Below are 27331 nucleotides of genomic sequence, written 5' to 3'. Positions count from 1 at the left end.
GTACACTGTATGAACAGTATTCTCCTGTTGATAGGAGCAGTTCTTGAAAGGGGAAGATAATGCTCGCCTGCCCTTGTTACCTTTGTTATTACGTGCAAAGATGGCAACTGGTAACCAAGCAATATTATTCATTTTGCTAGTCGGTAGAGAAATGACAATATTGTCTGTGAATAAAAGAAGCCCAAGGTAAATTACTGAAGGAAAATTTTGCCCAATCATAGAAACATAGAAACATAGAAAATAGGTGCAGGAGTAGGCCATTCGGCCCTTCGAGCCTGCAGCGCCATTCAATATGATCATGGCTGATCATCCAACTCAGTATCCTGTACCTGCCTTCTCTCCATACCCCCTGATCCCTTTAGCCACAAGGGCCACATCTAACTCCCTCTTAAATATAGCCAATGAACTGGCCTCAACTACCTTCTGCGGGAGAGAATTCCAGAGATTCACCACTCTCTGTGTGATCACTAAAGAAGATAAAATACCTGTTGAAATTCTAAGTATTTTATTATGGATTTCCTTGGTTCTAATAGAATTTTTTAAAATTGTGCTTCTACCATGTATTTTGATGAGCAAACAGATAGATCTCAACAAACATAGGGCCAATTCTCATTCAATATATAGACTTTAATTCAGTAAGTAAATACCACAGTCTATTCACCCTTTCTAACGTGAATATTATTTATCATCAAATCATTTTATAATAATTTTCTTTGTCCAAGTATTCTATTTGGGTCTACAGTAATATTATAGTGGTTGGGCCATCTCTTCCGGAATTCCCTTTCAGTCAAATAAGTTTTTCAACTAGGACCCTCTGTACCAATGTAAATACAATTTCAGATGTTAATTGCAGGTATCAACCACTGCTTACAGCTACCTCATGATATATTTCTTAGAGTTTTGATTGTGGATAAGTTCATTCCAAGCACTACAAGAAAAAAGATGTAATGGTAAACTAAACACCTTTGCATCTGTCTGTACATCCTTGCCTGTTATGGAGTCAACGAGTCATAGAGTGAGTGATACTGTATGGAAACAGGCCTTTCGGCCCAACTTGCTCGCACTGGCCAACATGTCCCAGCTACACTAGTCCCACCTGCCTGTGTTTGGTCCATATCCCTCCTAACCATGTACCTGGCTAACTGTTTCTTAAGAGTTGAGATAGTCCCAGCCTCAACTACCTCCTCTGGCAGCTTGTTCTATCCACCCACCACCCTTTATGTAAAAAAGTTACCCCTCAGATACCTATTAAATCTTTTCCCCTTCACCTTAAACCTGTGTCCTCTGGTCCTCGATTCACCTACTCTGGACAAGAGACTGTGCATCTACTTGATCTAATCCTCTCATGATTTTATACACCTCAATAAGATCACCCCTCATCCACCTGCGCTCCAAGGAATAGAGACCCAGCCTACTCAACCTCTCCCTATAGCTCAGCCCCTCTGGCCCTGTAAACATCCTTGTAAAATGTATCTGCTTGACAACAGCTCGACAACATCTTTCCAATAACATGGTGCCCAGAATTGCCCTACTGTTCTTACACAGTACAGCTCCAATGGTTACAACAATGTAAAAAGATGCAGTGGAGAAGCAATCAGATATCTTGAAAACCACGTTACGCAGTCCTGAGCAAGAAGGCATGGCTCCAGTGTGCTGCCTTCTTGGCATTGGCGGCAGCACTTTGGGCTGGTTCTGTGGTGCAATTAATGTTTGCTATTTGCCGAACAGGAAGTTAGCTTTAAAACTGAATTGGTGCAGCAAACCAAAAGGATGTGTATTGATCACTTATGGTGAACCCATCACTATGCAATTTACCTCACTTGAAGTCTTCCAACCAAAGTTGAGCACATTTCAGGTTATTTCTCACGTTTGGAAGCAGTGTAGCATATACGTAGAAAATACTATTGATATTTAGGGGCGACACAGAGTTGCTGCCTTACAGCGCTTGCAGTGTTGGAGATCCAGGTTCGATCCTGACTAGGCTGCTGTCTGTATGGAGTTCTCCCCGTGACCGCGTGGGTTTTCTCCGAGATCATCGGTTTCCTCCCACACTCCAAAGATATACAGGTTTGTTGGTTAATTGGCTTGGTGTATGTGTTTTGAATTGAATCCTTTATTTGTCATTCAGACCTTTCGGTCTGAACGAAATGTTGTTGCCTGCAGCCATACATGTAATAATAAACAACACACAATAAACACAAATTAACATCCATCCATGTGTAAATTGTCCCTGGTGTGTGTAGGATAGTGTTAATGTTGGACGGTGGGCCAAAGGGCCTGTTTCCGTGCTACAGTTCCAAACTAAACTAAACTAATTTCACTTGTCCTTGCTTCAATAGCCTAGATATTATGAAGCATCAATTTTACTGATATGTTCTTCATGGAAAAGTGAACAGAAGCGCCAATCCCTAAAAATATATAATTATGGGGACTTTAAGATTAATCTGCTAAATTGGTAGTGTTTGATTAGAAAATCATTGGATTTTCAATATCTAAAATAAGATAATAATTCAAAATGCTCTCTGATATTTTCAAGAAAAGTTTGCTTTTATTCAGTTGAGAGATCAATTAATTCTAATTAGATTACATTTATTTTCAATATATTCTATTTTTTGCAGATGGAAAACTTTTTCCTGCAGACCGTCCCTTCAATCGTCACACCTTATTCCATCTTTACTTATTGGTTATCAATAAGAATTAGTTCTCTGAAAAGGCAGTGGAAATCTGATCAAACTTTTTGAAATATAGAGTAGACGCTTTCTTCAAACTTAACTTCTTGGTTTTGTTTACTTGTCATCTACTCTGAACAACATACGCCGGGAGCTGGCCAGCAAACAGAACACGTCACATCTCTCTGACATTCTGTTCACATTATATGTTGCTCCACACTCCATCCGGCTAGTCCCTGCTGTACTAGCGTGAGATTTGTACTTTAGTATTACAAGCTGACTGGCACCAACAATGAGCGGGTTGTCAAGGGTGTAGATAAGAGAAAATGAGCAGAAGCGAAAGCATTCAGAGTCAAAATTAATCTCGGGAAATCAGAGTTAATCAGTAAAATGTTAACTAATGATGCCTGGACCCCAAACTAAATCGTTGAGCTTAATAATTTAGCATGGCAGTCATTGCTTATCAGAGGAAGTTGACCTTGGGAACAAATCAGGCGATCTTTTGTGTATATTGTTATTTGGCAGATAATACCATGGGTTGTCTTTCCCATACATCTTTTATTGTGTTTGTATCTTATTTGTTCCTGATCCTCTGCTAACATGTTTTTGATTAGCCATAGCTGGTCTTTCTCCTTCTCAAAGCTGCTTAATACCCGTGGCTGGTAAATTAGTGCAGTGACTGTGCGGAACTACGAGAATGGAATCATCCTTACAAAGATTAAACCACTGTCTGGGTTTTTTTTGTGAATAATGAAATATGATTTCCAATTCTTCCAGCTATTGAATTCAGAATTATGAATAGCTTGTATGAATATTATTACTATGTAATGTGAGGTTCAAATATGCATATGTTCTGGGTTAAAAGGAGCAGCAGAACTGAAAGTTTGAAGTATTGTTCCGTGGCATATCTGTATTAAAATTCAATTGCTTTGTCCAAAAGTTGCAGTATCCAAATAATTACCTGAACTTTTGGTTTACATGACTCATCTGACATTTCTTATCTGACATACGTTCTAGCTCAATGCTTTAATATCAGTTTCATCATGATACTATGAGAATTTTGTGTTGTATCCCAACAAAAAGGACTGTAAAAAAGTTCCAAAGGTCTTTGTAGCCCTCCATTCCATGGTTTACTAAATTGTGTGTCCGTATGTTATTCCAGCTGTGACATGTCATCACTGGGATTTTAAAACAGCACTACAAAGGGGTTTTGTACCACGTTTTCTACAATGGGTTTTATTTTTGTCATTATATTACATTGCAAGATCTAAGAGTATGATATCATTAAGGGCCTGTCCCACTTGGTCGACCTAATCACTGAGTTCTGGCGAGTTTGCCCTCGAATCATACTCGCAGCATGGTCGACACGAGGTCGTAGGAGGTCTTCGTAACACTCCTTCATGCTCGAGAGTGGTCTCCGCGTACTCAAGGCCTCAGCTAGGTCGCGGCATATTTTTCAATATGTTAAAAAATGCCCGCAAGTAAAAAAAGGTTGCCATGGAAAAAATCGATATTTTTTTACTCGTAGGTTTAGTTGTAGTAGGTCGTGGTAGGTCGGTATGTTAGTCGTAGGTAATCGAGGGTAGTGGAAGGTAGTCGAAGATAGTCGTAGAGAGTCTTCATCATAGTTGAAGGGAGGTCGAAGGAAATCGAAGGAGGTCGTCTTCACTCTCCACTATTCGGTGTCCAATTTTCCCGAAGCTAGTCATAGCTAGTCGTAGCTAGTTGAAGCTAGTCTTCAACATAGTCGAAGGAGGTGGAAGGAGGTCTTCTACATAGTCGAAGGAGGTCTTCAACATGTCATTTTTTCAAACTCTTATAAACTCACCAATTAGGTCGCCCAAGTGGGACAGCCCCTTTATGGTGTTCCATGTTAGGGGCATCCGAATTATCACAATAGGATTTGTTCCACTGCTTTTTCATAATGTTTATATTTAATAATAAACATAGAAAATCCTCCTTAGCTCCACCAAACCACTTTCCTCTTTGGTAAGTTACTTTATTTTAAATCTATTTTATTGATATGTTAAATTGAGCTGCCAACTTTGTAATTTCCTAATATCATAGCATTGTCTCGGCAGTCACGGTGGCGCAGTGGTAGAGTTGCTGCCTTACAGCGAATGCAGCGCCGGAGACCTGGGTTCGATCCCAACCATGGGTGCTGTCTGCACGGAGTTTTTGTGTTCTCCCCATGACCTGCATGGGTTTTCTCCGAGATCTTCAGTTTCCTCCCACATTCCAAAGACGTACAGGTTTGCAGGTCAATTGGCTTGGTAAATGTAAAAAAAATTGTCCCTAGTGGGTGTAGCATAGTGTTAATGTGCGGGGGTCGCTGGTCAGCGCGGAACTGGTGGGCCGAAGGGCCTGTTTCCGTACTGTATCTCTAAATTAAATCTCAAAAGCATCCCTTTGCCAAAAGAGCATTTTGCAATATTGTCAGATTGTGGAAGGTCGTGGTATATATAAATGCATGTTCATCCTTCCTTCAAGCAATAGCAAATAAGGGAGTTTATTTCTGAAGCAAATAAAGGAAGAAAGAAACTGAAAACATGAGGGAGACTAATCTCATAGCTGGAATTTACTGGGTTTAAGTAAGTATGGTGTGTCTCTATGGAAAGATAATGTAAATACCTTCAGGGAAAATATTCTCTGATGCTGTGAGCCTTAAGAAAATCAGAAAGATCTCCTGCTTCTGCTATTCTGGCAAAGGATGTAAAAAGGTTATCCTTACCATTCATTAGGATTTGTGACAGGCAATCTTTCCCCCTGAAAATGATAAACACAATTAAATTGTTGGTATGGATTTCTTAGAAATGTGGCCTGAGTTACTTGAACATGGTGATGACTTTCTGCATATGTCAAGCACGCAACTTATCATAAACAATTTTTATACATAATGGTCAAAGCTAAAGTTGAGCCATCAAACAAATTGTGTCAGATCTTAACTGTGCCTGATCTCGTAAAATAGCTGAATAGTGTCACAGTCGATTTGTTATTTGAAGCAATAATGTTACAGATTCCACTTATATTTAGAAAGCACCCATAACTTGGATCATATCTCACCTTTAATATCCTGAGGCATTTCATATTAATACACGTTGAACATTGCGAGAGAGGAGGAATCATTTGGAGAGGCAACCAAATAAAGTTGTAGGTTGCAAAGTGCATTTTATGGGAGGAAAGAGAGATGGGAAATTTAACCCTCAGATTCAGATTAGAAAAAACTATTGAATGCAGCACTGGTTACAATTAGGAAGCATAAGAGCCCAGAATTGAAAGAGCACATGATTCTGAGAGGATTGCAATGTTAAGGAAAGTAACCAAGGTTAAGGGAAGTGAGGGAATAGGAGAGCTTTATAACCACAAAGAGAATTTAAAATTGTAGGCAACGCCATACTGGGAGCCAGAACTGAATTCAGTCTGTTGGGGAAATCTTACTGAACCAAAAAAGAATTTAACGTAAGACAGAAGGTAACTCGAAGTGTCAGGCATCATCTCTGGAGAACATGGATCGATGAGATAAGAAGATGAAGATAGAAGAGGTGTAAATTATGAAGCCAGAAGAACCACCCCTCCCCCATTCCTTCCTCTGGCCTCACAATTCGCTCCTCTTCTATCCTTATCTCCTTATCTATTTTATTTATTTTCATCTCTGGTCTGAGTCCAACTATCTGCTAATCAACACTGATATCCACCTATCACAATCCAGACTTTGTTCTACCTGCATCTCTCATCTAGCTTTCTCCTACCCAACCCCCCTCCCACCCCACCCACCCTACCCACCACAATCACTGTGGTCAGGGGTCCCAACCCGAAACATCACCCATCCATGTTCTCCAGAGATGCTGCCTGACCTGCTGAGTTATTCCAGCACTTCATGTTTTTTTTAATAAACGCATCTGCAGTTCCTTTTGTCTCCAAGGAATTTAAAGTGATTGTCAGGGATAGATTCTCAGATGATCCTATATGGAGATACTTGAAACCAGGGATCGCAGTGTCAGAACATGGAGTTACCTATTTAAAGTAGAATTGAGGGAATGTACATGTCTTCACTCAATGGATTGTAAAACTTTAAAATTCTTTATTCATGTGTGCTCATCTTTTGAGCACGTTGAAGTTAGAAATTAATCACATTTTCAATGACAAGTGAAACAAAGTCTGAATGGATAATGTCACAAGCTTAGAGTGCAGGAAGGAACTGCAGATGCTGGTTTAAACCGAAGATAGACACAAAAGGTTGGTGTAAAGGGCTTGGCCCACTTGGCTGTCATTTGCGCGTAATTTACGCGTCATCATTTACGCGTCACAACGCGCGCGTCGTGACACGCAAGTGATGCGCGCATGGTGCGCATTACGCGCGCATGGTGCATGGTGACATAGGCAGTGACGGCGGTCGTGCGCGGCGTCCCAGGATTTTCTGATGTACAAAATCTTTGCACGCCATCTGCGTGACACGCAAATGACTGCCAAGTGGGCCAGGCCCTTAACTCAGCGGGACAGGCAACATCTCTGGAGAGAAGAAATGGGTGACGTTTTGGGTTGAGATCCTTCTTCAGAAGGGTCACTCATTCCTTCTCTACAGATGGACTATCACCCATTCTTTCTCTCCAGAGATGCTGCCTGGCCTGCTGAGTTACTCCAGCTTTTTGTGTCTATCTTCATGTCAAAAGCTTAGGTCTACACAGAATTGGAGGCAAATTTTATTAGATTAAAGACTGGAAACAGAATTAGATTCATAAAGTCATACAGCATGTAAACAGCTCCTTTGGTCCAACTTACCCATGCCAACCAAGATGCCCTATCTAAGCTAGTCCCATTTGCCCACATTTGGCCCATATCCCTGTAAGCCTCTATATCCACATATCAGTCCAAAAGACTTTTACATGCAGTTACATGGCTATCTGCCACAACTACCTCTCTGGCAGCTTGTTCCATATACCCACACCTTCTGAGTGAAAAAGATGCCCCTCAGTTTCCCATTAATTTTGTCACCTTAAACCAATGACTTCTGGTTCTTGGTTCCCCTATTATCGGTAAAAGTGCATTCACCCTATGCCACTCACAATTTTATACACCTGGTCTCCAAAGAAGAAAGGTAGTCCTAGCCTGCCCAACTTAAACCCTATAGCTCAGACCCTTGAGTCCTGGCAGCATCTTCACAAAACTTCTCTGCACACTTTACAGTTTAATATCATTCATTGGTGAGGTCAGGTGGTGAGATAAGATTGGGTGTCGCATTTGAATTTGATGTGCTTATAAATTATGTAATCAGGGGGAAGGTAGCAGATGAGAAAGAAATGAATAGGAAGAGGACTATTGCCAGCAATTATAGAAACAAGGAACTGTGGATGCTGGTTTAACAAAGAAAGACATAAAATGCTGGAATAACTCAGCGAGTCAGGCAGCATATCTGGAGGACATGGATAGGTGATGTGCCTGAGTCTGAAGAAGGGTCCCAACCTAAAACATCACCTATCCATGTTCTCCATAGATGCTGCCTGACCCGCTGATTTACTCCAGAAAATTTGTGTCTTTACTGACATCAATTAGCTGACTATGAATGGCTAGGAAAGAAAGAAATCAGGGGAGATGGTTCCACTCATCTCCTTTCAACTTTTACTTTAGGCTTTAGAGATACAGCATTGACCCACCATGTCCACGCCGACCAATGATCACCTCATACACCAGCACTTTAATATACACAAGGAACCCGAAGCACGCAGAGAAAACCCACGCGGTCACAGGGAGAATGTGCAAACTCCGTACAGACAGCACCACAGGTCAGGATCAACCCCTGGTCTCTGGCTGTGTAAGCCAGCAGCTCTACCGCTGTGCCACTGTGCCATCTGCTTGCTATGGAAATGAATTGAAAGAGAGACTTTGAAAGAGGATATTACTCAGCAGTTGGAGGCAGAATAATGAAAAGACATAGACTAAGTTGTACTCATTGCAAGAAGCAATAATTGCTCATCTGCCCAAAATATCAGTGCAACCTGTCAACTAACCTGTTTCCTGAAGTAAACTGAACTGATAGAAAATGTGGAGATATTACAGAAGCCTTAAACTTTTCTTTCCGCAGCCTGGTTTTGCTGAACCTTTTCATTTAAGCTTGTTTTGTTTGCTTGTCATATCCCGAAACAACACATGCTGAGGTTGGCTGACAAGCAGGACTCACTACATCCTTCTCTGACACTCTGTTAATATTAAATAGTGCACCGTGCTCTACCTCCTGCCAGTCCCGATTGCACGAGATTGGGATTTGTGAGTTGCTATTACTTGTTGAGCAGCACAGACAATGAATAGGTTGCCAAGGGTGAATATAAGAGAATATGGGAAAGAAAGGGAGCACGAGGAATCAAAATTAATTTTGAGTACCAAGGTTACTGGGGTCAATGGTGACTCATCGTTACTAGCCTTGAACTGAAATTTGTTGATTTAGAAACCACAGCCAGGCCATCAGAGCTTGACAGAGTGAAGGTCGCCTTGGCAACAAATCAAATTGTCCTGTTTATATATTGTACTGCAGCAATTTATACCATGTTCTCTATGCCTTTGGTTTATCCCTTAAATTCTATTATTTTCCGTGCTTCATTTTTCAACTATTTTTGACCATCGTTTTAGCTCACTGTCCCTGCACATGGATATTTTATTCGTAATCCTTAATGTAGGTGAAATCAATTTTTCAAAATGTCCTGAGGGTCTGGGCATCAAATATCTTGACTAGGACTCACTGGAACTGAAATACAATTGGATTAATGAGAATGGTAAATTTATATTAGCTATACTTTTAAAAATAAACAGAGCATCAAGTCCCTCTTTGTCTGAACGTTAATTCATTTATTACTTCCATCCATTACATCTCATCATGTCATTGGTTTCTGCATTGCTTATTCCATTTATATTAAAAACTACTTTTTGTTTAATTATCTTATTTGTTTCATCCCTTTAGGATTTTAGTTAAGAACTAGACCAAGTGGAACCTGTTGGGACCCAGTCACACGGGAGGGCTGGGCCCCCAAAGCAACCCATTCCCTAATGCAATATTCCACCACTCACCCATTCCTCCAACGCAACGGTGGGAGCGTTCTGTAGCCTGGGGACGGGGATGGCTTCAGACGGGGAGCATCCTGCAGCCAGGAGAGGGGGACGGCTTCAGGCGGGGTCTGTCGGGGGCTGATGGGGGTGTGTGTGGGGGAGGTGGGGTATAGGGGAGGGGGGGGGGTGTAGGGGATGGGGGTGTAGAGGAGGGGGGTGTGGGGCTGTGGGAGCGGGGTGTGTGGGCTCACCAGTTCCCGGCCCCGGTTCCATCCACACTCACAGGCTCAAGCACCCGGCTCCAGACTCACTTAGCAGCTCCCGTCCCCAGCGCCTGTTGCAATCACAGTCCCCGCCCGCAAACACAGCCAGCCCCCGCCCACCAACACAGTCAGCCCCCGCCCACCAACACAGCCAGCCCCCACCCACCAACACAACCAGCCCCCGCCCGCGAACACAGCCAATCCCCGCCCACTGAACACAGCCAGCCCCCGCCCGTTAACACAGCCAATCCACGCCCATGGAACACAGCCAGCTCCCGCCCACGGAACACAGCCCACACTTCATTCCTTCAGCTTTATTCTGGGCGCCGGTGATTGACAGCGGGTGCCGGAAGGGGCATCGCCATCCCGGCGAATAACAGTCCAATAACGTTTGTAATCTTTCACCGATCAGAACAAAACTTGGTGCGCTGGGACCAGAAGAGTAAGGTGGCGAAAAAATCCTAGCGATATAGGGTTCTGTTTTTGCGAACATTTAAAAACACGCAAACCGGAAGAGGACAAGATGAGAGTAAAAGTACAGATATAGAGGATAGATAGATAGATAGATAGATAGATAGATAGATAGATAGATAGATAGATAGATAGATAGATAGATAGATAGATAGATAGATAGATAGATAGATAGATAGATAGACAGATAGATAGATAGAGACAGATAGATAGATGATAGATATAGAAGAAGATATAGATAATTCATACTGCCTATTATAAATTGATGATGGATTTTGTGTCTCATGCACAACAACCAGCACGGTGGCACAACAGTGGAGTTGCTCCTTACAGCGCTTGCAGCTCCAGAGACCCGGGTTTGATCCCGACTATGGGTGCTGTCTGTATGGAGTTGGTACATTCTCCCCATGAATGCCTGGGTTTTCTCTGAGATCTTCAGTTTCCTCCCACACTCCAAAGATGTATAGGTTTGTAGTTTAATTGGCTTGGGTTTGTATACTTGGTATAAGTGTAAATTGTCCCTAGTGTGTGTCGGCTTGTGTTAATGTGCAGGGATTGCTGGTCAGTGCGGACTCGGTGGGCCAAAGGGCCTGTTTCTGCATTGTATCTCTAAACTAAACTAAACTAAACTAAACCTGATTTTAGATCCCGATAGAAAATACAACATGGCACTGCTGGAATCAAGAGACATCTTAAATGTATTGAATGTTGACCTTACATGTCTAGCATCTGGATAGAAGCCCTGCCTATTTTATATAGTCTTTACTAGGAATGGGGTTCATCAGTTAGAATCACCTTACACACTTTCAATCCAGCTCTTTCTCTGATGCAAAAAGCCTCCATAATTCCATATGAACGTGGTGGATTGACAATATCAATCAGCATGAGCTAAATATTGTTGCTGAAGGAGTTGCTGGAGTAATTTGCCCTTGAAGAGAAATTGTTGGTGCAGGAGAAGACTGGCCATACATTATATCAGGCCTGACCCGGGATACGTGGATATACTGTAAGAGGCAAGGTTCCAGTGCAATTTATTCTTCAGCAACGTTATTTCGAATTTCATAAGGAAAGTTACTCGCAGGGTGGCAATGCTGGCGCCATGGTGGCATAGTGGTGAAGTTGTGCCTTACAGCGCTTGCATCCCGGTTCGAACCCTACTAAGGGTGCTGTCTGTATGTAGTTTGTACGTTCTCCCCGTGACCACGTGGGTTTTCACCAAGATCTTCGATTTCTTCCCACACTCCAAAGATGTACAGGTATGTAGATTAATTTGCATGGTGTGTGTGTAAATTGTCCCTAGTGTGTGTGTAGGTTAGTGTTAATGTGCGGGGATCACTGGTCGGCATGGACTTGGTGGGCCGAAGGGCCTTTCAGCACTGTATCTCTAAACTAAAATAAATATACACGCAGTAAAAACAGGTATAACAAAGCACAAAGATTTCAGACAAATAAAGTCATACCTTTGTGGTTCAGTAATATTCTTACAGTAACCGACATAAAATAAGACTGAACAAAAATGTAGAATCAGTAGCAAAATTTGATATTCATTATATTTTAACTCATGTTATTATACAGATCAAAGGAACTAATAATTTTATCTTTTTCATGCATTTTAATTTAGTTTTAAAATCATATTACAGACATTTCATTTATTCTTCATTGCACTCCCAGTCCTAAATCCAAGTTACTAAATAAACTGTAACAGCACCTTAGCATTTAATTTAAAGAATAATGTTATATTGTGCTCATGATATTTTAATCATAAGGAGTTATTTTCTATTCTGTAGTTTGTTGGATTAAAAGCAGTTCATAGATTGCTGTTCCAGGCCAACTTATAAAATAATAAATATGCAAACACAGGTGTTTAATGTTAAATAGATTTTTAATAATGTCACATGTTAACAAGTGTGAATTTATCAATTGCATTTTTAAATTCTACAGAAAGGCCAGAGCAAACATGGAATAATGGAAAATAACTTACTCTGCCTCAAGCCACTCTGTACGCCTCGTCTTACAGCCCTCCATGAATTCCAGGCTCCTCTGCCAGGTCCCTTGTGGATCACCACTTGAGTTTTATAGCAAACCTGTCCAAGTCTTGTTTGCTGAATTTTTGGCAGCCTTTTCCAAGAGTTTAAAAATTTGACCTACACCAGGATTTCATTGAAGTTGTTGTAAGTGTTCACTATTAGAGGACATTCTTTTCAGACGGAGATGAGGTGAAATTTCTTTAGTCAGAGGGTGGTGAATCTGTGGAATTCTTTGCCACAGAAGGCCGTGGAGGCCAAGTTGGTGGATATTTATAAGGCAGAGATCCAGGGAGTCGATTTTTGATTAGTACGGGCGTCAGAGGTTATGGGGAGAAGGCAGAAGAATGGGGTTAGGTGGGAGAGATAGATCAGCCATGATTGAATGGCAGACTTGAGGGGTTGAATGGCCTAATTCTACTCCTATTCCTTATGACTTTATGACTATTATCTACCCTATTTACATTGCTTCAGCTTAGGAAAACTTGTAGTTCTTTGAAGTTCATTAAAATTAGTTTGAGCAGCCTAATTGTTGCCCTGATTGTATGATGTTATGATTCTGAATAATATAATATTAAATGACAAATAGCATCGGCATTAAACGTAGCAAATTTATTTCCATCAGGAATGCCAAGAGACAATGCCGGAACAAACTTGAGTGCCAGTATAACCACTTGGACATCTGTTGACTGTGGCAAGGCCTGCCTACCATAAGGGGCAACAAAGCATCACTGGTGATAGTGCGGCTCTTCCTGATGAACTTACTGTGCTCACTTTGAGCAGAAGGCCAACATTCGTTTTGACAGACTCGAGTGTGTCTTTACCCACAGCCACTGTTACAGAAGTAAGATCGGCATTTGAGAGGGTGAACCCATGGAAAGCAATTAGCCCATTTGGAGTCCCTGACCGCTTCATTAAGAATTGCGTGGACCACCTAACTGGACTATTCATGGACATCTTTACTTTCTCCCTCCTGTATAAATTGCATAAGACTTTGGTGAGGCCGCATTTAGAGTGTTGTGTTCAGTTCTGGGCACCATGTTATAGGAAAGATATCGTCGAGCTTGAAAGATTTATGAGGATGTTGCCAGGACGAGAGGGTTTGAGCTATAGGGAGAGGTTGAGTAGACTGGGTCTCTATTCCATGGAGTGCAGGATGATGAGGGGTGATCTTATAGTGTACAAAATCATGAGAGTAATATATTGGGTAGATGCACAGAGTCTCTTGCCCAGAGTAGAGGAATCGAGGACTAGAGGACATAGGTTCAAGGTGAAGGGGAATAGATTTAATAGGAACCTGAGGGGTAATTTTTTCACACAATGGGTGGTGGGTGTATGGAACAAGCTGCTAGAGGAGGTATTTGAGGCTGGGACTATCCCAACATTTAAGAAATAGTTAGACAGGTACATGGATAGGACAAGTTTGGAGGGATATGTACCAAATACAGGCAGGTGGAACTTGTGCAGTGGGGACATTGTTGGCCAGTTTCCACACTGTATCAATCATGACTCTATGACTCCACTTAATTCTGAGGTACCCACCTGTCTCAAGAGACCACTCTTATCCTGGTGCCAAAGAAAAGCACGATCTCATGACTAATGACTGCCACCCAATGGCCTTGACATCCATCGTCATGAAGTGCTTCGAGAGGCCGGTTACTTATCATTGTATTATTTGCCTAATAATCCAGAGAACATGAAGTTAACTCACCCAACAACAAACTCGTAACTAGAATATAAACAGAAACATGGAATTGAAAAGCTTCCAAGCCAGCTCATTAACAACCTTTAAGAAAAGAACCCCACTCATCTCAGCCAGACTGGTCTATATATAACTCCAGTTCAATATCCACAACGCAGCTTGGCAGGCTGCTAGTTGTATAAAATCATAGCTCGGGAGAATTTAACATGGGTAATAAATGTTTTCCAGTAATAGCCAGAGATTTATTTGGAGACTGTGGAGCTGTTGCTCAGTGGGGTTCATATTGCTGTTTATAAAGCAGAAGAAAATAGTAAATTAATACATATCAGACTTGCTTGTATATTTTTGTGATATTATTTGGCAACTAGCTCCAGCATGAAAACGGTAATTCACAAATCCTGAGGGAACAGAGATAATTTGCAAATGTAATTAAAATTAGTGGTACACTTCTGTCATTAGTCCACCATCTCTGATGGTAATTCCAGGATTAATTCCAAAATCTGAGTGATGATTAGAAGCAAAGCTCACAATTTGCAGTCAAATTGACACACAAGAGACTGCAAATGCTGTAATCTGGAACAAAAAGACAAAGTGCTGGAGGCACTGAGCTGATCAGGAAGCAATTGCCGAGGGAATGTAATGTTGAGGCTCTAGGGATGTAATGCTGAGGGTCTACAAGGCGCTGTTAATGCCCGTGTCCCACTTAGGAAACCTGAACGGAAACCTCTGGAGACTTTGCGCCCCACCCAAGGTTTCCGTGCGGTTCCCGGAGGTTGCAGGTGGTTGCCGGAGGTTGCAGGTAGTGGAAGCAGGTAGGGAGACTGACAAGGAAACCTTGGGCGGGACGCAACGTCTCCAGAGGTTTCCGTTCAGGTTTCCTAAGTGGGACAGGGGCATTAGGCCACATTTGGAATATTGTGGGCAATTTTGGGCACCATATCTGAGGAACGGTGTGCTGGCTCTGGAGAGGGTCCAGAGGAGGTTTACAAGAATGATCCCAGAAATGAGTAGATTAACCTATGATAAGCATTTGTCGGCACTGGGCCTGTACTCGCTGGAATTTAGAAGAATGAGGGGGGACATAATTGATTCATGCAGAATAGTGAAAGGCTTGGATAGAGTGGATGTGGGGAAGATATTTCCACCAGCGGGAGAGTCTAGGACTAGAGGTCATAGCCTCAGAATTAAAGGATGTTCTTTTAGGAAGGAGATGTGGAGACATTTCTTTAGTCAGAGTGTGGTGAATCCGTGGAATTCTTTGCCACATAAGGCTGTGGAGGCCAAATCAGTGGATATTTTTCAGGCAGAGATAGATAGATTCTTGAATAATATGGGTGTCAGAGGTTATAGGGAGAAGGCAGGAGAATGAAGTTAGGACGGAGAGATAGATCAGCCATGATTGAATGGTGGAGTAGACACGATGGGCCGAATGGCCTAATTCTACTCCTATTCCATATGACCTTATGACCTTAAGATAACTCAGCGGGACAGGCAACAACTCTGGAGTGAAGGAACAGGTGACGTTTCGGGTCAAGAACCTTCTTAAGTCTGGAATCCTTGATGTTTTGGGTTAGGGTATTAACAACAATTGCTTTCCCCTCCACAGATGCCGCTCGACCTGCTGCGTTCCCCCAGAAGTTTGTATTTCATTCACAGCTTGCAATAATTGTCTGACGTGCAATCAATCCTGCCTTCAAAAACAAACAACCAAAAAACTTGATGTTGTACTTTTAGATATCTATACATTTTTTTTAATAGAAAGATTCATCAATGTCTCTCTCCTAATAATCAAGAATTTAACAAGGTCAACCCAACCATATTTCTGAAATGGCATACCTGCAAACGATGACAGATCAAGTTTCAATTCTCCGTCATTAATTTCAACTAGACTAAGTGGGACCGACTGGGTCCCCACGGGAGGCCTGGTCCCCCAACGCAACCCATTCCCCAATGCAATATTCCACCACTCACCCGTTCCCCCAATGCAACCCGTTCCCCCAACGCAATATTCCACCACTCACCTATAGCCCCTAACTGTGCAGGCACGGCTCATTTCCACTCATTCCCCAGCACTCCCTCCCCCTCTTCATGTGTGGGAGTGGAGGAGGGGAGGGGGGAGGGAAATGGAGTGTGTGGCGGGGTGGGAGGGGAAGTGTGTATGTGGGCAGGAGGGATGTGGGAGAGGGGAGGAGCTATGTGGGAGCGGGGGTGTGTGGTGGAGAGGTGCGTTTTGGCAGGGGGAGGGTGTGTGTGTGGGGGGAGGGCTGTGTCGGTGGGGGGACGGTGAGCGGAGGGGGTGTGTAGGCAGGGGGGGTTGTGGTGGGGAGGGGGTTGTGGGGGAGGTGGGTTGTGGGCGGGGGGGTTGTGGAGGGAAAGGGGTGTGTGGGCGGGAAGGGGGTTGTGGAGGGAGCGGGGTTTTGGAGGGAAGGGGGTTGTGCGGAGGATGGGTATGTGGGCAGGGGTGTTTGTGGGGGTAGGGGGTGTGGTCAGGCAGGGTGGGCAGGGGGTTGTGGGGGAGGGGGTTTGTGGGGGTGGGGAAAGGGGAGGGAGGGAGAGACCGCTGAGAAAAGACGGGGCAAGACCCATGGGGGCGAGGGTGTATCAAGGGGAGTAGGGTTGGAGCAAGCGAGGGCACCAGAGGGGAAGGAGCTGAAACTGGCGATGCGATCGGACTCACTGTGGGCGCTGGTCGCTGGTTGTTCTCCTCCGCTGAGATCAGAGTCTCCGTTTTCAATTTGACGACATCGGCGACATCTCCAACTCCGCACTGGGCTGGGCTGGGCCCCTTCCAGTCCATCCGAAAATTGTATCCGGTTGGAGACCTCCGCCGGCCTCCCTCAGCTTCAGTAAAGACGCGATGGCGCAGGAAGGGGCAGACCATCCCGTGGAGTGACAGGAGAAGTGACTAATCCACGCAGCGCTGACTGGCAGGAGAGGAGATTGATCTGCGCATGCGCAGTTTTTAAGATTTTTAAACCTCGCTATCTTTTACAATAAGCGACCGATCGGGACAAAACTTGGTGCACTCATAGCACAGAAGAAATCATAACGCTATCACATACCATTGTTGCGCAAATAGAAAAACTGCGTAAACCGGAAGATAACAAGATCAGAGTTTTAGTTATGTATAGATAGAAGATCGAAAATAGATAGATGAGAAGAGTCATGGAGTCACGGAGATGCACAGCATGGAAACAAACCCTTTGGCTCAACTCATTCATGCCAACTAAGGTGGATTCCAAAGACAGTCTAATTTGCTTACATTTAGCTCATATCTTTCAAAACCTTTCTTGCACACAAACTTGTCAAAATGGGGGGACTGTGGTGTGCTGTGCAGATGGGGAAAAGCTTCAAGCAATACTTGCTGTCTCTGAATCCAAGATCATATTAGTGATTTAATGGTAGTGATGGTATCATTTCTCAGGTGTGACTGAATGGTATTTACAATAATTTCACATTGCCTGGAAGATGTAGAAAATGATGTAGAATTTGTGGTTTTCATCATGTTGAAAGTGAATATACTTAATCATTATTTATCATTCTAACATTTTGCATGCCTCCAGGGGTGCAGCGGTTGAGTTACTGCCTTACAGCAATTGCGCTGCCGAAGACCCAGATTCGATCCTGACTACGAGTGCTTGTTTGTATGAAGTTGTACGTTCTCCCCGTGAGTGCACGGATTTTCTCCGAGATCTTTGGTTTCCTCCCACACTCCAGACGTACAGGTTTGTAGGTTCATTGGCTTGGTATAAGTGTAAATTGTTCCTAGTGTGTGAAGGATAGCATTAGTGTGGGGGGATCGCTGGTCAGTGCGGACATGGTGGGCAAAAGGGCCCATTTCCAGGCTGTATCGCTGAACTAAACTAAAAAATGATACTATAAAATTACAAATAAGTCCAAGCCTATGAATTGAATTGTTCCTATTCATACTATTGAAGGCTGGGTAAGGTATTGGATTTCAATCAGCGATGCATGTGTTCAGTGTACACCATGTATATATATCAGTAGTGCATGCTTTGCAGTCATTAAGTCATTACTGTCTCAACACTGCACATGATCAGGACCATTGCAAACATGTTTGATGTTCCAGTTCCCCACAAATACACCTATCGGTGCATTATGGTCTGCTAAATCAATTGAAGAGATGCCGTGCTGCAAAGGGATCACCCGCTCAACTGAACATTCTCTGTGGAAGAGTTAAAATAAAGGCGACATGTCACCTGCACCAAGGGTGCCTTGGGCTGGCCTAGAGCAGAAATGAAGTGGAAGTGGCAGGAAATGATTGTAGAGATTTCTGCCTGGAGTGATCAGGCCTGCATCTGCGAACAGCACAGGAAGAGATTCTGTGCTCTCACTGAATCTGCCAGAATCTGTGCTCGGATATATGCAACGCAGGGTGGAAAAATGCAACCTTCACATGGTCCGCCCTGTTTCGACGAATGCAATCAACCTGGCGTGCACAATCAAGTAAGATCAAATAGAACAAGTTGTCCTACAACTTTAGGCTGTGGACTCCATACGCTAGAAGAAGAAGCTACATGCAATGCCAGCTCACATATGCAGCCCTGAAAGTTAACACAGTTGTGCCACTCATGCACAATGACATCTCAGCATGTACGCTTACGCACAAACACACATATATATGGGAATATGGGGTGAAAGCAGGAACAAAGTACTGGTTCTGGATCAGTACTTCTGAGGTTATCCACTTTGGTGGCAAAAACAGGAAAGTAGACTATTATCTGAATGGTGGCCAATTAGGAAAAGGGGAGATGCAACGAGACCTGGGTGTCATGGTACACCAGTCATTGAAAGTAGGCATGCAGGTGCAGCAGGCAGTGAAGAAAACGAATGGTATGTTAGCATTCATAGCAAAAGGATTTGAGTATAAGAGCTGGGAGGTTTCACTGCAGTTGTACAGGGTCTTGGTGAGACCACACCTGGAGTATTGCGTACAGTTTTGGGTTTTGGTCTCCTAATCTGAGGAAGGACATTCTTGCCGTAGAGGGAGTACAGAGAAGGTTCACCAGACTGATTCCTGGGATGTCAGGACTTTCATATGAAGAAAGAACGCCGCTTCTCCGTTTGCTATTGTCTGTTACTATTGTAAAGCGACTTTGAGTCTTAGAAAAGCGCTATAAAAATAAAATTTATTATTATTATTATTAGAGTTGGCTTGTACTCGCTAGAATTTAGAAGATTGAGGGGCAATCTTATAGAAACTTACAAAATTCTTAAGGGGTTGGACAGGCTAGATGCAGGAATATTGTTCCCAATGTTGGGGAAGTCCAGAACAAGGGGTCACAGTTTAATTGATAAGGGGGAAATCTTTTAGGACCGAGATGAGAAAGACCTTTTTCACACAGAGAGTGGTGAATCTGCGGAATTCTCTGCCACAGAAGGTAGTTGAGGCCAGTTCATTGGCTATAATTAAGAGGGAGTTAGATGTGGCCCTTGTGGCAAAATGGATCAGGGGGTATGGAGAGAAGGCAGGTACGGGATACTGAGTTGGATGATCAGCCATGATCATATTGAATGGCGGTGCAGGCTCGAAGGGCCGAATAGCTTACTCCTGTACCTATTTTCTATGTTTCTATGTTTCTATGGATGATCAGCCATGATCATATTCAATGGCAGTGCTGGCTAAAAGGGCCCAATGGCCTATTCCTGCAGCTATTCTCTGTGTTTCTATGTTTCTATATACAAACACTTGCTGCTACTCCTCACATGCAAACACACACACACACACATACACATGCAAACACACACACACACACATACACATGCAAACACACACACACACACACAAACATGCAAACACACACACACACGCACAAACACACACATACACATGCAAACACACTCACATATATATGCACACACATGCACACAACCACACATACACCCACACTTTGGTGATGGTACAATTGCTGTACTGTCATATTAACTTTCTTCCCCTTTGTCTTGTTGGATCTTTTTGCCTGCAGTAGATGCCCATCTCATTTGGCTAGAGGTGCGTTTCCATTCCCAAGAACACACCAGGGCTGCACGGTCACACAGTGGTGGAGCTGCTGCTTCACGGCACCAGAGACCTGGGTTCAATCCTCACCATGTGTGCTGGCCATGCCGAGTTTGTGCATTCTCCCTGTGCGTGGGTTTCCTCCAGTTGCTCCGGTTTCTCCCACATTCCAAAGACATGCAGCATTGTGGATCAAATGTGTAGGAAGGAACTGCAGATGCTGGTTTAAACCGTAGATAGACACAAAAAGTTGGAGTAGCTCAGCGACTCTCAGTCTGAAGAAGGGTTTCAACCCGAAACGTCACTCATTCCTTCTCTCCAGAGATGCTGCCTGTCCCGCTGAGTTACTCCAGGTTTTTGTGTCTATCTTCAGCCAAGTAGATTAATTGGTTCCTGTAAATTACCTCTAGTGTGGATGATTCAAAAGTGGGATAACATAGAACTAGCGTACAGGCAATTGACAGTCGGTGTGGACTCGATCAGCCAAAGGGCCTGTTTCCATGCTGTATCTCTAAACTAAAGTAAACAACAGACTGGAGGAGAGGGTCCACCACCTTCTGTGAAGACAAAGAGACCTTATGCCCTGCCACAGCTGAGCAATTCATAGTTTGAAAGGCAAGCAATTATACCATTTACTTTTGTCACAGCTTCTGCCATGGCCAGAAATGTCCGATCTGCTGTGCACTTTACCTAACAACATGTAGTCAGCATCACACTGCTGAAGATAGCATGAGGAATATAGGCAGGAATATACCACTCAGCCCAGTGTGCTTCCTCCACCATTCAATAAGATTATGGTTGGTTGCCTCTGAGCCACTTTCCTCCACTCACTTTCTATCCATGATTCCTTTAATATTTATAAACCTATCGACCTCAGTCTTGAGTAAAATTAATGTCTGAACTTCCACAGGCCTCCTTGGTAGAAAATTCAAATGAATCACTACCTTCCGGGTGAAGATTTTTCTTCACTTGGCTGTCGTGAATAACCTGTAGGAAGGAATTACAGATGCTGGTTTACGTTGAAGATAGACATACAATGCTGGAGTAACTCAGCGGGATGGGCAGCATCTTTGGACAGAAAGAATAGGTGATGTTTTGGGTCGCAAAATTCCTTCAGTCTGACAAAGGGTCTCGAACCGAAATGTCACCCATTTCTTCTCTTCAGAGATGCTGCCTGTCCCGCTGAGTTACTCCAGCATTTTGTGTCATGAATAACATTTGACACAGTGATCCCTGGATGAAGACATCTCATCGAGAGAAATCATCATCTCCACTTATACCCTGTCGAGCCTCATTAGTATTTTATATTTTAATGAGTTCATTTGTGATCAGTGTTCATATTTTTAATGCTTCAATTTATTAATATTTCACATTTCTTCTGAATTCAAAAGAGTGTAAATCCAGTCTGTTGATTCCACCGCACACAACAAACCAAACTATCCCAATCTGGTGAACCTTCACTGTACTCACTCTATCAAGGCTTATTTTTTACTTTAAGGGGCTGTCCCACTTGGGCGACCTAATTGGCGAGTTTAGAAGAGTTTGAAAAAATGACATGTTGTAGACCTTCGACTATGTAGAAGACCTCCTTCAACCTCCCTTCGACTATGATGAAGACTATCTATGACTACTTTTGACTATCTTCGACTACCTTCGATTACCTATGATCATTACTCGCGGGCATTTTTTAACATATTGAAAAAAATGGCACGACCTAGCTGAGGCCTCGAGTATACGGAGACCACTCTCGAGCATGAAGGAGATTTACGAAGACCTCCTACGACCTTGTGTCGACCATGCTGCGAGTATGAGTCGAAGGCAGACTCGCCAGAACTCGCGGATTAGGTCGCCCAAATGTGACAGGCCCTTAGGTAAGGAGATCTGAAAGCATGCAATATTCTAAATGCTGTCTTATCACTGTCCTATAAAATTGAAAGAAGTTGACTGTACACTTCTGCTGCCTAACAAGTGAAAGAGCACTAGTTGTATTGTGGTGTGATAATGTCAGGCTCCAAAGGTCGGAGCAACGAGTAAAGATAATACTAATGTAAGAAATTCAACCTCAGTGTATGAACTGGTGCGTCATTACACAAGAGGACCTGCTAAAACTGTTCTGAAGCTGGCACTATCGTATTTCAAGATTGTGAGCTTTTTGAATCAATATTAGAGACATTGCTAATGCTTCTTTAACTTTGGAGAAATAACACAGATTAAGTTCTAGACAAAAGGGTTGAGAGTTCCCTAAGGCCGCACAGTACAGTACAACAGGATACATGACACAGATGCAATCTGGTGATCTAAAGATCAGAGAGTTGACTGTGACCATGACCTTGACCTACATGGGTAGAGCAATGCAGGCACGAACACTGTCTGCAGAAAGTCACAGATATTTGTAACCACTGACTTAGAAAAAAATTGTTATTTAATATGTTCCCTTTTGGAGAGTTGGAGTTAAAAGCATGGCTTCCTGAACAATATTCACTGAACAGGGCGGCATGGTGGTACAGGAGTAGAGTTGCTGCGTTACAGTGCACGAGCCCTGGGTCCCAGGTACCATCCTGACTACAGGTGCTGTCTGTATGAAGTTTGTACATTTTCCCCATGACATGCGTAAGTTTTCAACGGGAACTTCAGTTTTCTTCCACAATCCAAAGACGTACAGGTTTGTAGGTTAATTAGCTTGGTAGTGTAAATTGTCCTTAGTGTGTGCGGGATAGTGTTAATGTGTGGTGATCGCTGGTCGGTGCGGACTCGATGGGCCAAAGGGCCTGTTTCCGCGTTGTATCTCTAAACTAAAGTAAAAATATTGGGGGTTCAATTCTGTGGACATGAGTCACACAGCACATTACATTGGCAAAGCGAAAATCCATAACATCTGTGATATCTTTGTATCATTGATGGTAGCTGCAAAAGCACCACTTCAATACGGACTTAACAATCTCAGCCTTCATTTTTCTGTTTTGAACAACTTAGGGCTTCAGCAGCTTAGTGTTGTCTTACAAATTGTATTTTGTAGATTCTCAGGCTTCTGCACTCTTGATTTAATTGGTTTCTTAAGTGAAACACTGACTCTTTAGTGGAACATCTTTAATTGCTTAAAATAAAGCTTACAAATCATTGCAATGTACCGAGTCTATTGGTAGAACATTTCTTCGCTACAAGAATTGAATCAATAGTATTTTCCAATAGTCTAGATTGAGTTGTGTCCCTAGCTGATAAAATCATCAAGCAGAACTCCATTGTCACTAATGATCTCAGAGCAATCAAATACATCAGGAGGGAAATTCCCAGACTATTCATGTCTTCAAGCGATAGTTATCCGAGAACATAAATATAACACAATGTCTGAGGCACTTTTGGTGGATGCCCAAGATCAAGATGTGGGTCATATTTCTGTAGCAACGTAATCAATATACATACATTAATACTAGACTTTGAACTGAAATTGACACAAAATGCTGGAGTAACTCAGCGGGACAGGCAGCATCTCTGGATAGAAGGAATGGGTGACGTTTCGGGTCGAGACCCTTCTTCAGACTGAGTCAGGAGAGAGAGAGATCCAGAGATAAAGAAATGTAAGGTGTGAAAATGAGACAAATGGGATGAGGATCAAGGAACATGAGATTACAGCATCATGAGACTGGCAATTTGTTTCTGGGATTGGCTGCAATTATATCAATTCTCTGCAATACTTGATCAATATCTTCATGTTTTCCCTATTGATATTTCTTTTTACGGCATTATTTAACCCAGCGATGGAGATATTCATCTTCAAGATAAATTGCTTTATCCCTATCATTCTCTTGTTGTAATCAACACTATTGTTGTTATCCTGTTCTAGATCATATGGTGATCAGAATCAACTGGCCTGCTTTCAGTTGTGATGAACTTGTCAGTATGGGGTCAGTTTTAATAATAGATCCTCCACCCGGTAAACAATGTGCAATTGGTGGCTTCTGGAACCACAATCATTCCAGCATTGGTCTCTGAAACTTATTGAGACTTTAGTCTTTAGAGGTACAGCAGGGAAACAAGCCTTTCGGTCCACAGAGTCAGTGCCAACCAGCAACCACCCCTGCACTATCCTACATATTAGGGACAATTTTACAACTTACCAAAGCCCATTAACCTACAAACCTGTATGCCTTTGGTGTGTGGGAGGAAACCGGAGCACCCGGAGAAAACCCACCTGGTCACAGAGAAAACCCACACACTCTGTGCAGACAGCACCCTTAGTCAGGATTGAACCTGGGTCTCCTGAGAGTAGTAAAGGAATAAACACAAAATAGTTGATGAGATACTAAGGCTAATGGGCCTGTCCCACTTATGCGACTCTTTCGGCGACTGCCAAGGGCTAATTTTAATGGAATTCACCTATGACACCTGGTGCCAACCTACGACAGCACCTTTATCAACCTACGACAACCTACAACAACCTACGATAGCAAAAATTGTCGCCACTGTCACTGAAAATTATTCCACGTGCTGAAAATTTTGCTGCAGTCGCCTGTAGTCGCCGAAAAAAATCACCGAAGTGGGACAGGCCCCTAACTAAGCTCCATTATTATTGCGGAGTTGATGACTGGGAATGTAGTTGTGATTACTATTTGATTTCAAAGAAAGGGTATGCATTTTTTTCTACTTTATAGACGTTCTTTTATTGTGCTATTGATGGGTGCCTGGAACGTGCCGCTAGGGAGGTGATGGGGGAAGATATGGTTTAAGAAGCATGTAGACAGGCATATGAACAGTCAAAGAATACGTATCTTAGCAGATATAACTTATAAGGTCATAAGATCATAAGTGATCAGAGTAGAATTAGGCCATTCATCCCATCATGTCTACTCAATCATGGCTGATCTTTCTCTCCCTCCTAACCACATTCTCCAGCCTTCTCCCCATAATTCGGTGGTGGGAAAGATGCTGGGGTCAATTATTAAAGAGGTAATAATGGGGCATTTGGATAGCAGTGAAAGGATTAGTCCAAGTCAACATGGATTTAAGAAAGGGAAATCATGCTTGACTAATCTTCTGGAATTTTTTGAGGATGTGACAAGTAAAATAGATGAAGGGGTGCCAGTGGATATAGTGTATCTAGACTTTCAGAAAGCCTTTGATAAGGTCCCGCACGGGAGACTGGTGACTAAAATTAGAGCACATGGTATAGGAGGTAGGGTGTTGACATGGATAGAAAATTGGTTGGCAGAGGAAGCAAAGAGCAGGAGTGAACGGGTCCTTTTCAGAATGGTAGGCAGTGGGGAGTGGAGTGCCGCAAGGCTCGGTGTTGGGGCCGCAACTGTTTACCATATATATTAATGATTTGGAAGAAGGAATTAGGAGCAACACTAGCAAGTTTGCGGATGACACAAAGCTGGGTGGCAGTGTGAACTGTGAAGAGGATGTTAGGAGGTTGCAGGGTGACCTGGACAGGTTGAGTGAGTGGGCAGATGCATGGCAGATGCTGTATGATATACATACATGTGAGGTTATCCACTTTGGCGGCAAAAACAAGGGGGCAGATTATTATCTCAATGAGGTTAGGTTAGGTAAGGGGGAGGTGCAGCGACACCTGGGCGTCCTTGTAAGGGGGTCACTGAAAGTTGGCGTGCAGGTACCACAGGCAATGAAGAAAGCTAATGGAATGTTGGCCTTCATAACAAGAGGATTTCAGTATAGGATTAAAGAAGTTCTTCTGCAGTTGTATAGGGCTCTGGTGAGACCACATCTGCAGTATTGTGTACAGTTTTCGTCTCCTAATTTGAGGAAGGACATCCTTGTGATTGAGGCAGTGCAGCGTAGGTTCACGAGATTGATCCCTGGGATGGCGGGACTGTCATATGAGGAAAGATTGAAAAGACTAGGCTTGTAGTCACTGGAGTTTAGAAGGATGAGGGGGTTTTATAAAAGCATATACAATTATAAAAGGACTGGGCAAGCTAGATGCAGGAAAAATGTTCGCAATGTTGGGTGAGTCCAGAACCAGGGGGCCACAGTCTTACAATAAAGGGGAGGTCATTTAAGACTGAGGTGAAAAAAAACGTTTTCACCCAGAGAGTTGTGAGTTTATGGAATTCCCTGCCACAGAGGGCAGTGGAGGCCAAGTCACTGGATGGATTTAAGAGAGAGTTAGATAGAGCTCTAGGGGCTAGTGGAGTCAAGGGATATGGGGAGAAGGCGGCACGGGTTATTGATAGGGGACGATCAGCCATGATCACAATGGATGGTGGTGCTGGCTCGAAGGGCCGAATGGCCTCCTCCTGCACCTATTTTCTATGTTTCTATGTTTAACCTCTGACACCCATACTAATCAAGAATCTATCTATCTCTACCTTAAAAGTAATCCACAGACTTGGCCTCCACAGCCTTCCGTGGCAAAGAATTCCACAGATTCACCACCCTCTGACTAAAGACATTTCTCCTCATCTCCTTCCTAAAATAACGTCCTTTAATTCTGAGGCTATGACCTCTAGTCCTAGACTCTCCCACTAGTGGAAACATCCCATCCACTCTATCCAAGCCTTTCACTATCCTGTATGTTTCAATGAGGTCCCCCCTCATTCTTCTAAACTCAGTTGTCGTAGCAAATCAACCAAGTTGCGAAATTGAAGCAGAAGGCTCAGTTTGGAGTAGTATTTATCCCTCCTAGCTGCACCTGCACTGACTAGGCAGTTTTGATTAGAGTCATATTACTGGACAACATGACTTTCCCCTCATTAAATATTTAAAAAGTGCACGCAATGCCTGTTGACATATTTACACATACCATTGGTTATATTTGCTCAGCCATTGGTTAAGGTGCATGTTTGCAGGATCTTGTTGCTAAGTTTCAAATAATTCGCGTTCATTGAGATTATGTGGGAAGAATGTTGCAGTGTGACTAAATGGACAGCTCTTTCAGGCAGCTGAAGCAGGCACAGTGGGTGGCCTTTGTTTTTTGCTGGATGAGTACTTTACATGTGAATATTAAAAGTATTTGTGCTCTGGTTTTATTATATCACGAACAATAGTATCCATATCTCGCAAATTTCACTACAGGTGGATATCCTTCACACTGACTCCGGTGAATCACGGAAAAGGATCAGCAGTGCCTTCTCAAGGGCAACAAATCCCACTCTTCTCAGCAAGCAAGCGTTTAAAATGACCCTTGC

Source organism: Amblyraja radiata, chromosome 6 (genome assembly GCF_010909765.2).
Source record: "Amblyraja radiata isolate CabotCenter1 chromosome 6, sAmbRad1.1.pri, whole genome shotgun sequence".
NCBI lineage: Eukaryota > Metazoa > Chordata > Chondrichthyes > Rajiformes > Rajidae > Amblyraja > Amblyraja radiata.
This window is presented reverse-complemented; position numbering follows the sequence as displayed.